Genomic DNA, 11,978 nt, shown 5'->3' on the forward strand with positions numbered 1-11,978 from the left:
TTAAGAACCTGCCTTCCAGTGCAGGGGATGTGGGTTCAATCCCTGGTCGGGGAACTAAGATCCCACATGCTGTGGGGCAACTAAGCCCGCATGCTGCAACTACTGAGCCCGGGTGCTCTGGAGCCTGCTTGCCACAATTAGAGAGCCTGCGCACTGCAACTACTGAGCCTGCGTGCTCTAGAGCCCGCGCGCCACAACTAGAGAGAAGCCTGCACGCTGCAGCGAAGAACCCACATGCCACAACTAAGACCTGAGGCAGCCAAATAAATAAATAAAATGTTAAAAAAAAAAAGGGTCATGTCTTTGTTATTGCTCTGAAGCATGTAAATCAGGACAGTGGTGCTTATGGCTGGCCCTTTAGCTTGGTTGATCTTGAGCTAAAAGGAGCATGTCGCCTGGCAGCCTTTGGTGATGGACTCCAGGTACCAAGCCAACTGGTTTGAGTTCCTCCCTCCAAGTGTCCATCCTGAGCAGGCCCTTCCCACTGCCCCATCCCTGCTGATTTTCAAGGATGAGTTAGCAGACATCCTCCTGGGACTGGCTGTCTGGGAAAAGCCCAGGAGCTGGCAGGAAACAAAGGCTAGAATTCACCATCTTTTCTTTCCTTAAAGTTGGGTCTACCCAACTCCAAACATCTGGCCAGTACGTTTGGCCATTTCAAGCAGAGGAAGGAAAGAAGCTTTAATTGAGATTGGGAACTGAAGACTGGGATTTGTTGTTGTTGTTGTTGTTGTTGTTGTTGTTTTGCTTTTTCTTCCATAATTTTGGCTTTCCACCTAACTGTGATTCTTTGTCTCTCCACTGCCTTCCCCTCCTTGATTCACCTCATGTCTTTGCCTGTGTGGCTTATAAGGTTGCTTTGACTCCAGATATTGTAGGAAAGAAGCTCCTGTCAACTAGAATCATGGAATGAGACTTTCTTCCTTGAGATCTCTGTTGTGATGCAGAATTGGAATCTTCCGTCAATTCAGATTTAACTCAAATGGGTCGACGTGGTTCATATTCAGGGGGGCATTGTCAGTTATGTACACGAGAGGAGAGAAAATGGTGGTGTGATGGTGGCAGCGGTGATTTGTGTGTGTGTACATAGGTGGAGGCGGGCTCCACGGGATGGAATTGGCTTGAAAATCTGCAGTGGGCTCTTTTCTCCTTTAACACTGATGCTGGGTAATTAGCAAAATGCGCACAGGGTTTTATCCATATTCATGCGCCCTGTCCCACAAGCATAAACAATCCAGTCTCTATTATTTCCTTGCGTGTGCAGCTCCCCCCTCTCCCTGCCACCTGCAGAGCCCTGTGCTGCTCTGTTCACATCATTCTGGCTCTGGTTGGGAGTGGGGGTGCCTCCCCTGGCCGGGGCCTGGGCACGGGGAGAGGACTCCACAGAGAGCAGAGGGGGTGCCTCACCAACACAGCATCTGCAGTGGGTTGGAAACTTTAATAAAGTGCATTCGCAGCTGTGATTACGTGCAATCCTTAAGAGGACCCTGTGTGGTAGGTGGGGTTGCATAATTATTCCTGTGTGACAAAGGAGAAGATGAGGCGCAAAGATGGGGGCTATTCATCCATTTGCTCTTCCAGATCATTCCCCATGCTGCTTTGCCTGGCTCTTTGCCCTGGTTGGCTGACCTCAAAGACCCATATCATCTAGTCTCCCTTGTCTTCTGGCTCTGACATGAGATTTGGAGACACCAGGAGACAGAGGTTGGGGTTTATTACTGCCTGTGTGGTGTTGATGGTGCCTCTGTTCCTCTATGGCCACATTGCTATGGGCTACAGGCGACCTCTTTTCCACACCTACACTTTCTGCCACTTTCCAGCAACCCCTTTGCTCTAACAAGCCGCATTCAGACCTGTCAATGTCAGAGACCTCCTGCTGATGCTAGCCCCTTTGCTGTTCCTTGTTGGTCCCATTACCCTCCCCACATCTTTGTAAAAAGTACTTTCGCACATTCTTTTCTGTTAAACTCTTTGAACAGCCAGTACCTGCTGAGACCTTGGCCGGTTGAGTAGGTTGCCAGTGACTACACAGCTAGGAGGTAGAGCCCAGCCTTCCTCCTTGCTCATCTGGATGTTTCTGTTAGGCCATGATCTCCCATTATTGCATCACTGGTATCCTTTTCTTTGTCCCTTCTTAATGGGCAGTGAAACCAGCAGCAGCTAAGGGATCTAGATAGATCCTGTTCCATCTTTCATATCCTTTATGAATATTGGATTTCTGGAGCAGACTTTTCATTGTAAAAGCAGGAGCTCAGGTATGGGGATAGACAGTGTGAGAGGAATCAGAGAGATCCAGATTTATTTTTTAGACCTGTCTCTTCTGCCGTCTGAGGAAGTACCAGTTTCATCGGCGCAATACAAGGAGATGTGGGTGGGGTCGTACAGTCAGAAGGAGCAGGTGACAGTTGTGCCCATGCACTTCCAGTCCTCATGTCTTCATGAGCGTATGGATTTGCTAGCCTCTCTGAGTTCAGTGTTGCGGAGGCATAATCGTCGTTCTTTCTTCTTTCTTCATACATGACATGAAAGCAAACTACCCGAACATTCTGCCTCATGATACAACAGTGTAAGTTGCTTCTCAGACTCTGTAGTCTCTCACTTTTCCTTCCCTCACCTGGTGCATATGTGGAGACAGGCAAACCACATGATTACAGGGGGCTCCCAGTGCAGAGGGCAGAAGCAAACTGCACTATAATGCTCTGTATCTTTGCTTTCTTTGGAAGGAAGTTTAATACAGAGCTGTGCATTATTTACATTCCAATGTGATAATTATTAACTGCATGCTTACTATGAACCTGGCACATGACAGGTCCTTGAAAGGATATTGAAGGAACATATGGCGTAATGTTTGCCTTCAAAAGACTTATACATTTATTAAGGAAATAAGGTCAATCTGGGAAAAAAACCAGATGGATATACAAGATAGTTTATGTGCAAATGCTGAAAGTAAACAATTGCTGCATATCATACACGGTTATAGTGTAGGGAAGATGGTCATGAAGGTGTTGGGGAAAGCCTCATGAAAGAGCTATTAGAAGGAGTGGAAGGATTTGGACACTCTTGTCATTGGCTTTGATATGACCACAGATTTCCCTCCTTTGGGCTCAGAGTTACTTGCCTGGGAAGGACACAGATGTGTCCTGAATTTGGTCTTTACAGCCATGGTGTGGTTTCCTCTCCATAGGCACACCATTGCCCAAGCTGCTGCAACCCCCTTTGGCTTAGGGAGTCTTTTCTTTCCGTCTTACGTGACAGGAAACAGTGGATGGTGACAATGTGCTTCCCAGTGGTGGGTGAAGTATTTTCATGGAAAGCCATTTCTATCCAGACACTCGGTTACCGAGTTCATTCTCCCCTAACACCCCAAAGGCAGAGAGTAGCTTGAAAAAAATCACTAAGAAGCCCTTAACCTTGTAACATACAGTTTTTGCTAAAAATATATATTAATAATATATTATTGAGCGAGCATAGATGAAGAAGGCCAGGGAGGGAGGAAGCAATAAGAGTGTGAGCAAGGTCAGTGCTCTTTGCCCGCAGACTCTACAATCAATAAGATCTGGTCAATAACTGCTTTATTACTGCACTACCACCCGGAGCAAAATCATTTTTAAATTAAGAATATATTTTGCAAAACTGAATTAACAATATTGAATATTTTGCTCTTTGATATGACTAGCCTTCAAAATCAAATTATTAGGTATGGAAAATGCTTACTGGGTGAAGTTTTGCTTTCTTCTTCTCCCTCCTTATGTTTCTGACCACATTTCCTCTCTTCTTTCCCTCATGCTCAACTCCACTCCTCCCCATCCCCACCCCAAGCCCCTACGTTACAACTTGGGAAGGAAACAACAGCAGGTCTGTAAGATCTCCAGCACAGATGTGGATGTAAATTAGTATTGCATCCAGCACAGGAAAATTAGGAAAGGAGATGCATTTGCTTGAGTCCAACAAAACTGTGCATTTCCTCTGAGAGAAAGGACCAAGTAGAGAAAATTGGGAATTTTCCACTTGGGTAAAGCTGATGCCAAAAAATCAACCTTTGGACTTTTATAATCTTTGGTATGCTATGAAATCTCACCATTCCTCCCCTCCCCCTCTCCCGCCCCCAACCCCTGGTTACCCTGGCTCCATCCCCTGTGCTGTTCTCTCCTCCTCTCTCCACAGATGGAGGGGACACACGAGAGAGAGAGTCTTACATGCCTCATGTAGTGCAACTTTGAAGCATCCATAAGGCCAAATTCCTCCCCAACCCCCAAATAAAAACTACAGGAAGTATTCCAAGCAACTCTGTTACGCAAAAGTGGGTTGTGAAGGCACACATAGACCATGGCTCTGGGATGTGTTAAGTGATATTATTAGCGTTGATTATATAGCATCTTTGTGAAAACATGAGATTTTGGTGCTCAAATTTTTAAAAATTGTAATAAGCTCTTCTCATCCCTTCCATCTTCTTGGGCTGTATCCCACTGTTTGCCACTAGTGATTATAATCTCCTACATGTAATTTGTAGGTTATTGGGGTTGGCATATATAAAATAACAACAAACAACAGAGAGAAGGAAAGGTTTCATTGCTCAATATTGTTTATGGTGCAAAAGCCCATTAATGTGCTCCCTATTTTTCAGTAAAAGGATAATGTTGGTCAGGCCATGCAATGGCATGTCAACTTGTTATTTATGTCAGATGACAGATGTGTACTCTTTGAAAAGGGGGCATTTGTTCAAAGCATTGGTGCTTGCTTTTGCCAGAAAGGAAGGAAGGAAGGAAGGAAGAAAGGGAGAGAGGGAGGGAAGGAAGGAAGCCTTCTAATGAAGAGAGGAAGGGAATTGGTGTTTATTTAGTGCTTTCTCTGTGTTAGTGGCTTTTGGGAGGTAGGTATCATTGTCCCCAATATACAGGAGCTCACATGGTTTATGTAACTTTCCCACATCAGGCAGCCGCTAAGTGGTGGAACTGGAAGTCCACCTCAAGTGGGTCTGACTCTAAACTCTGTGCTCTTTCTGTCATCCCATGCTGCCTTTCTGATGTAGAACATTTTTAAGCTTATTACCCAGCAAATGATTTTGACCAAACTTGAAGTACCAAAGCTACTTAATTACTGATTCTTAACCTTTTATACAGGTCATGGATCCCTTTGAGAAACCCACGCAAGGTATGGCTTTTCCTAGGAAAAGGCACGTACACATAAAATGATTTCAGAGAGTTCATGGGTGTTCTAAAGCATGATGATGGCCTCCAGGGAAAGACCCCCTGGGCAAAGTGCCCTAAAGGAGAGGCCCCCTGTGGATCTTGCTTTCCTCTTTAGGAGACCCCCAGGAGTCACCGTTAGAACTCCCTCTCTGGCATCAGGCCTTTCAGAAAGAAAGTCCAGACCTGAGATAGTAGTAAAAGTGAAGGATGAGAAGTTGCACTGTAGTTGGCTCTTCACTTGTGTACTTAGATCCAGTCTGTTCATAGGATTTGGTGGCTGTGCATCACTGTGGTTTGTGAAGGGCCTTTGAGTGTAAGGCTTTGGCTTCTTCACACTGACTTTCTCCCTCCCAGAAAAGGCCACAGAACATCTAGTGGTAAAGGTCCACTTATTCTTTAATCCATGTTATTCTCCTTGACTTTTATGCCTCTGAAATTTTTAAGTGAATTTTTTTCATTTTTTTTCAGTTCTGTTCAATAAACATTGCTGACTCCCTACAAAGTACCTGCTCTAGGGAAACAGGAAGCAGATCACAGTCTCCTTCTGTTAGCTTGCTGACATTTTAGTTCATCTTGACTGAGTCCCAGGGTTGGATTATTGATCAGGGAGGGCTTGACAGGGAAACAGAGAACTCAAAGTTAGCAGGACCCCCAGCATATCTGATCCTGCATCAGCCCATTTCCTGATCTAGACTGTCTGCCTGCATCAGCCCATTTCCTGACTAGACTGTCTCCCAGCGTCATGCCCATTTCCTGACCTAGACTGTCTCCCAGCGTCATGCCCATTTCCTGACCTAGACTGTCTCCCAGCGTCATGCCCATTTCCTGACCTAGACTGTCTCCCAGCGTCTTGCCCATTTCCTGACTAGACTGTCTCCCAGCGTCATGCCCATTTCCTGACATAGACTGTCTCCCAGCGTCTTGCCCATTTCCTGACTAGACTGTCTCCTAGAACCCGAATCTTGCCTTCTGGTTCTGCTATGATGATTTGTGCTTGACTTGCTTTGACTTGTTTGTTAGTTCAACATAAATTTTTGGAACACTGATAGGATGCCCGGCATTCCACTTGTGCTGGAAGACACAAAAGGAGAAGACCTTGAGGATGAGTTTGTTCTTGAGAAGCTGATATTCTACTAAGGCAATCAGACCACCATTCTCTTCCAAGGAAAAGGTTGTCACATGCTCAGGAGAGGATAATGAGCCTCAGTGCCATATGGAAGAAACCAGCACTTTGGATTTTTCAGTCAGAGGTGTGTTGCTGTCCTCAGGTAGCTTCAGAGCATCTCAAGAAAACACTTCTGCATCAGATGCATGAGATTGTTTTTAGGTTCTTTGGATTCATATGTAAGTAATCTAGTAGAGTGAAGAGATACTTTTAAAATGTGTAGAACAAAGAAGAGATTATTGGGGAAGCATCCTAAACTAGTGTTTCCAAAGTCATTGGACATTTTCAGCTGCAAGTAATGTGCACAACGACAGGAAGATATTGGATTACAGGCATCCCTGTGCCATGTTTTCCTATGAAGCGTTTAAAAATTACATTGTCTTCTCTATAGTTTGAATAGCACAAAAGTAGACCAGACCTTTTTGCATTGGTTCCTTGGCCAAATCCATCTCAATAGTTATATTTTCAAGATAAAAAATGAAGTTTCCCCTTTTCATATGTAGTTTTACTTTGGTTTTGGAAAATTTGCTAACTGTAAAGAATTGACATCCTGGCAACTTAATTACCCAGGCCTTTTCCCCCTCCTTCTGAGTTCTGACCCCCAGAAAACCATCACATGGCAAAGCAGCTGATACAGCTTATAGGGTGCACGACTAAAGATTTTCTGTATCCACAGGGGAAGGCTGAATCCTGGGAGGGATTCAAAGATCCATAAGAAGGTGGTATTGGAAACCACCTGTCACAGAACAGAAATAATTCAGGATTAGAGCACAATTATTGGTTCTCCTAGATGCCTATGTGGGTAAATTTGGAGGCTGTGGTTAGGGAGAAAAGATTTGAGTCTAGATCCTACAGAACCTGTTCTGGGACCTAGACCAAACCTTACATCACTCACAAAGAGTTTTCTGCCGATCTAAACACACACATACCTTCATCTTCCTATTTTCACGGAACTCACCACTCATCCTAGTACTTAACTCACATGCCAGATTTTCCTGTTATTTAAGGGTGCCAAGCACATATGTCTTGGCTCCTTGATAAGAGTATAAGAAGATGCAGGTACAATAACTCTTGTATGTGGTCCTTACATTTTGGTGTTAGTGCTTAGTTGATGCTCCATTAATGTTTACAGAATTTTGCATTCAACTGAATCAAGTTGACACTACTCATTCTAGTTTCCTCTGAATTTGCCACCATGACAAAGTACCCTAAAAATTTCCCTTTTCTTGTGTCCTCATCAAAATCCTGTTGCCTCATCAGGCTGAAGGTAAACTTGCCCTTTCCTCCTTCTGGGACTGTGGAAAAGACCCCAGTTCTTACAGCCAGTTGTTGGCCTTTCTTATTTATAGTCTTCTCTTTGACATTAGCTCCCATTTTTCTTTTCTTTTTTAATCAAAGGAAGCTTAGAGGTACTTAACCTAATTTATTCATGCCTACTGATTTTACCATGCCTCAGCCTGTCCAGGGCACTGGGATGGACTGTTTCCACAGAACTAGAATGTCCAAGGTCTAGTGCTATTCTTCGTGACCTTCTGAAGCAGGGGGAATGGATCACAGTGGGGCTGATCTCAGATCTAGGGAAGTGGGCACACAAATCTCAAAGTGACCTGCATCGATGCCCATCAGTTTGATGTAGCTGCCGTTCTTTCCCTGTGGGGCCCCAGTGTTCTGATGCAAGTCCTGGCTCCAGTGAGTGACAGGTGCGACCAACGGCTGCATGAGTTATTTCCTTTGGAAACCACAGCTGTGGCTGAGGCCAACGGATAGCAACGGTGCCACTGGGCTCTCCGGGAGCAATCCGCTTGGCCGTCTTCAGCCTCAGGAAGGGCTTTTAAACTTGATGAAAATAACCCAAGAGGCTGGGTTTCGGTGGTAACTGCAAGTGTCCTTGAGATGGGAGGTACCCAGAAAGGAGAACAGAGTAGGGTTTGGGAACCAAGATTTTGGGATGGAGACAGATTGGGTTCAGGTCCACACTCTGCCACATTCTAGCTTTGATACTTCGGGCTATTTTTTGGAAACGTCTCTGAGCCTCAGTTGTCTACTAGGTAAAATGCGGACCATGTGTAGCTTTTATGTTTATTTTAAGGATTGATTGAGATAAAGCACTGAAACATTTTGTACAGTGTCTGATACGCATTTGATGTTTGATAAATTTCAGCTATTATTGTTATAGAAGGACAGAAGGTAGGAAGAGATATGCACTCTCTTGGAGCTCACAGCTTCCTTCAGCCAAGAAGAGTAGCCTGCTTCCCTGTCTGGGAGATGGGACTGATGATAGTACCTACATCATCACTTTGTGGTGAGAATCAAGTGTAAGGCACTTAGAAGAGCATCTGGCCTGTGGCAAACACCATAGTATTAGCTTTTATTAGTTTTATTATTATCATTGTTTTTATTTACTAAGGCTCATGAGCACCATCCTAAGATGTTGACAGAAAGTTGCCTTGTGTTGATTTGGAACTGGAATTTGATGGGGGGCTACCAAAGCAGAGGAAGTGGCAAAAGCTGTTCTAGTTAGTTTGCTATTTAAGATACTTTATTCTAGAATTAATTTCTCAGATGGAACAAAAAGAGGAAGAACCACAGCGTTTTCCTCAGTAAGAGAACCCAGTGTGTTTCACTGTTTTCATTTATTCATCCTTAGGAGCTGGAGCTATTCCCTCCCTGTCCCCTTCATTTGGGCTGTTGCATCATCTTAAGCTGCAGCTCACAGAGTCACCTACTATAAGGCTGTGTTCTTGAAACAAGGGTGTTTTGAGCCTAAGAGTGCTTGCTGGCTGAACAATTCCAACTGTAGATTTTGATGGCTTAAATGGTTTCCTTTTCTGTTGTTTCACATTCAGATTTTTTGTATTGTATAACATTAATCAGGAGACAAGCATGTATTCAAAAGAAATGAAAATATCATAAAACTCCAAGCTGAGAAATGAACACACCTTGGAATGCATGATGGAACCATTTCTGAATAATTAGTAGGTTCATACTCTACATGTTCCATGCAGTGTACCTTTCCTACATGGGCAGGTTTTTTGTCTATGTTCATCCTTTTCATGCTCTGCTTAAATATGGTTTCTGGATTGTGTTCCATGTCCCTGAGGTATGCAGTCCAAGGGAAGGAGCCAGAGCTGCTTCTCAGCCTGGCATGGAGGGGAATGCTTTAGTTTACTTTAAACTTCAGCCACCCAATGGTACAGTAATTTGTTTTTGGATCTTAGCAAATTGGTTGTTTTTTTACTATCTTTTTGAGAATTTGGACAATTTTTTTTCCTGGATTTATATGGATATTCAGAGTAACTTTGGAAAGCTGAAGAAGCTCTATTGCTGATAAGAGATACAGGATGAACAACATCTCAATGAGCCAGCATCCTGAAGAAGTTGGAAGAACAGCCACGTTGGTGACAGCTCCCTCTTTGACTCCTAAGGATAGATTCTCTGGGTGCTTCTCAGTCCCTGGAGACAAGCTCAAGTCAAAGGCAATGCGGAGTTTGTAATGAGTTCTTAGGAATATCCACTTCCAAGTTTGGGTGTGAAATGTGGAAACACTGTCTCCCATGGCACACGAGGGCTAGAACGAGGCCAGCTCAGGAAGTGTGAGACTGGTTCTAAGACAGAGAAAGGTGGAGAGGGGTATTTTGGGCCCCAGTGGTGAAGCATAAGATGGAGGAATCTTCACTTCCCACATCTCTGGGCCTCATGTGTGGGGCACAGTGATTGTGTAAATGAGTTTGTAATCAAAAGGATGAAACTCCTTTTGGGGTCATACAGCCAAATTTCTTGGAGAGAATAAACTCTTCTACCAAGAAAGTCAGCCCTTCTCTAAAATTTATTGTAAATTCCCAAGGCTGGTGGAAACTTAGTAAAATTGCCCAGTTTAACCCTCTGCTTCAGAATAAGCCTCACAAAGGAGGGCTGATCTTGTTTTCTCTTCTACATCCCCCAAGGAGACACCTTGTGAAGATCTCCTTATGTCTCATGGTGAGGAAGTTCTTCCTATAGTCTAAACCAGACTTCTCTTGCTATTCCTCCAGTTTATATCCTTCTTGAGCTGCCCTCATTCTTTTCTCCTGGATCTCTTTATCTTCTCTTTTGCAGGGCTGATACTAATAACTTTAGTTCTTTTCCAAGTGGACGGTTTCTCCTAAACCTTGTGTCATTTTTTGAGTCTCTCTCTATACCCACATAGGTATTTTTGTGGTTAGAGGGAGAGTCCTTTGGGGATGGTATTTTTACCCCGGGGTGGATCTGTGCTGTGAATAACCTGAGCCATTCTGGAACCATCGCCAGACCAGGCAGGTGGCAGCCCCATTTGCTCTTTCCTAAGTGCCAAGGCAGAGAAGCAACTCTGGCTCCTTCTCTCTGGACTGCATGCCTCCGGAACACGAAACTCAGTCACAGACACCATATTTAAACAGAGCAGGGAAAGGATGAAAATAGATAAAAACCTGTCCATGTGGGCCAGGAAAGCTGCATTTCCAATATGCTGTTAGCAAGACCCTGCTGCAATCCATAGAGCATATAGAGATTCATCAGGGCCGAACCTGGATAGAAAGCAGTGTGGCCACCCGTGGGTTCATTCCTAGACATTGATGTGCCAGGCATGTTCAAGAGACAAGGTCTGGGACAGGATGAGTCCTCCCTTCCCTAGAGTATGGAAAAGTATGACTTAAACAACTAAAACTATGAGAAACAACACAAGAGTCCATTGAATTAAGGGTGGGGCTTTATGGTGGAGAACAATGGTTTTCAAACTTTTTAAGCTGAGGGAGTCTTCAGATAAAATTTTGGAAGTTCCGTATGTAAAACAAATGTCAGAGAAGGACCATTGTGCCTTTGCCTGTGGTCCTAGTGTAGTAGTTAAGGCTCAAGTCTGAGGACAAATGCACCCACAGCAGCTCCCTCTCCACAGGGCTTTTAAGGAGATACTGACTCAGAGCACCAGCCTGACCACTCCCCATCCCAGGGTAAGAACCAGGACAGCAGAGATGGCTGTGGGGGAGAGTAGTGTGCATGAAGTACCTCCCCCCACCCCTTGCCACCCTGATCACTTTAGAAGATGGATCCTGCCTTTACCCAGGGGTCTTCTGGCTGTCCTGGGATGGTTGGTAACTGAGGGAGGTACTGCTACATTGGAGGAATGTGGTTGCTGTTATTCAGAAAATATTGCCAAAATTACCTGGTAGTAGCGCCCAGGGGAGCCTTTGGGGGCCACCCCTTGTTAATGGGGCAGGTTGATGCCCCCATCCAATCACAGGGAGCCCAGAGATGATGAGTTAGAATAACTGCTGTGAACAAAAAAAATGGGACTGCAAACTCTTGCAGCCAACTTGGGAGGAGACTGCCCCTTTCCCCCTTCATTCCCCGGCACTGGAGAATAGTACCCAGAAGAGGAGGGGCCAGGGCCTGTTTCTAAAGGTCAGGCTAGACTTCCTATATTAGTGGCCTTGAGCTCCAGTGTGGGACTGAAGTGAAGGGGAAAGGGAGGTGTAAATTAGATGTGAGAATGAAATGGTAACATGGACAGAACAATACCTTGGAAGACAGGTGAGGAGGGCATACGGGTCCAGATAGAGAAGGTAGTTTTGGGAAGGGGAGTTTCCAGGCCTGGGTAGGAAGGGAGGATG

The sequence above is a fragment of the Mesoplodon bidens genome (genome assembly GCF_964165515.1).
Source record: "Mesoplodon bidens genome assembly, chromosome: 14".
Lineage (NCBI taxonomy): Eukaryota > Metazoa > Chordata > Mammalia > Artiodactyla > Ziphiidae > Mesoplodon > Mesoplodon bidens.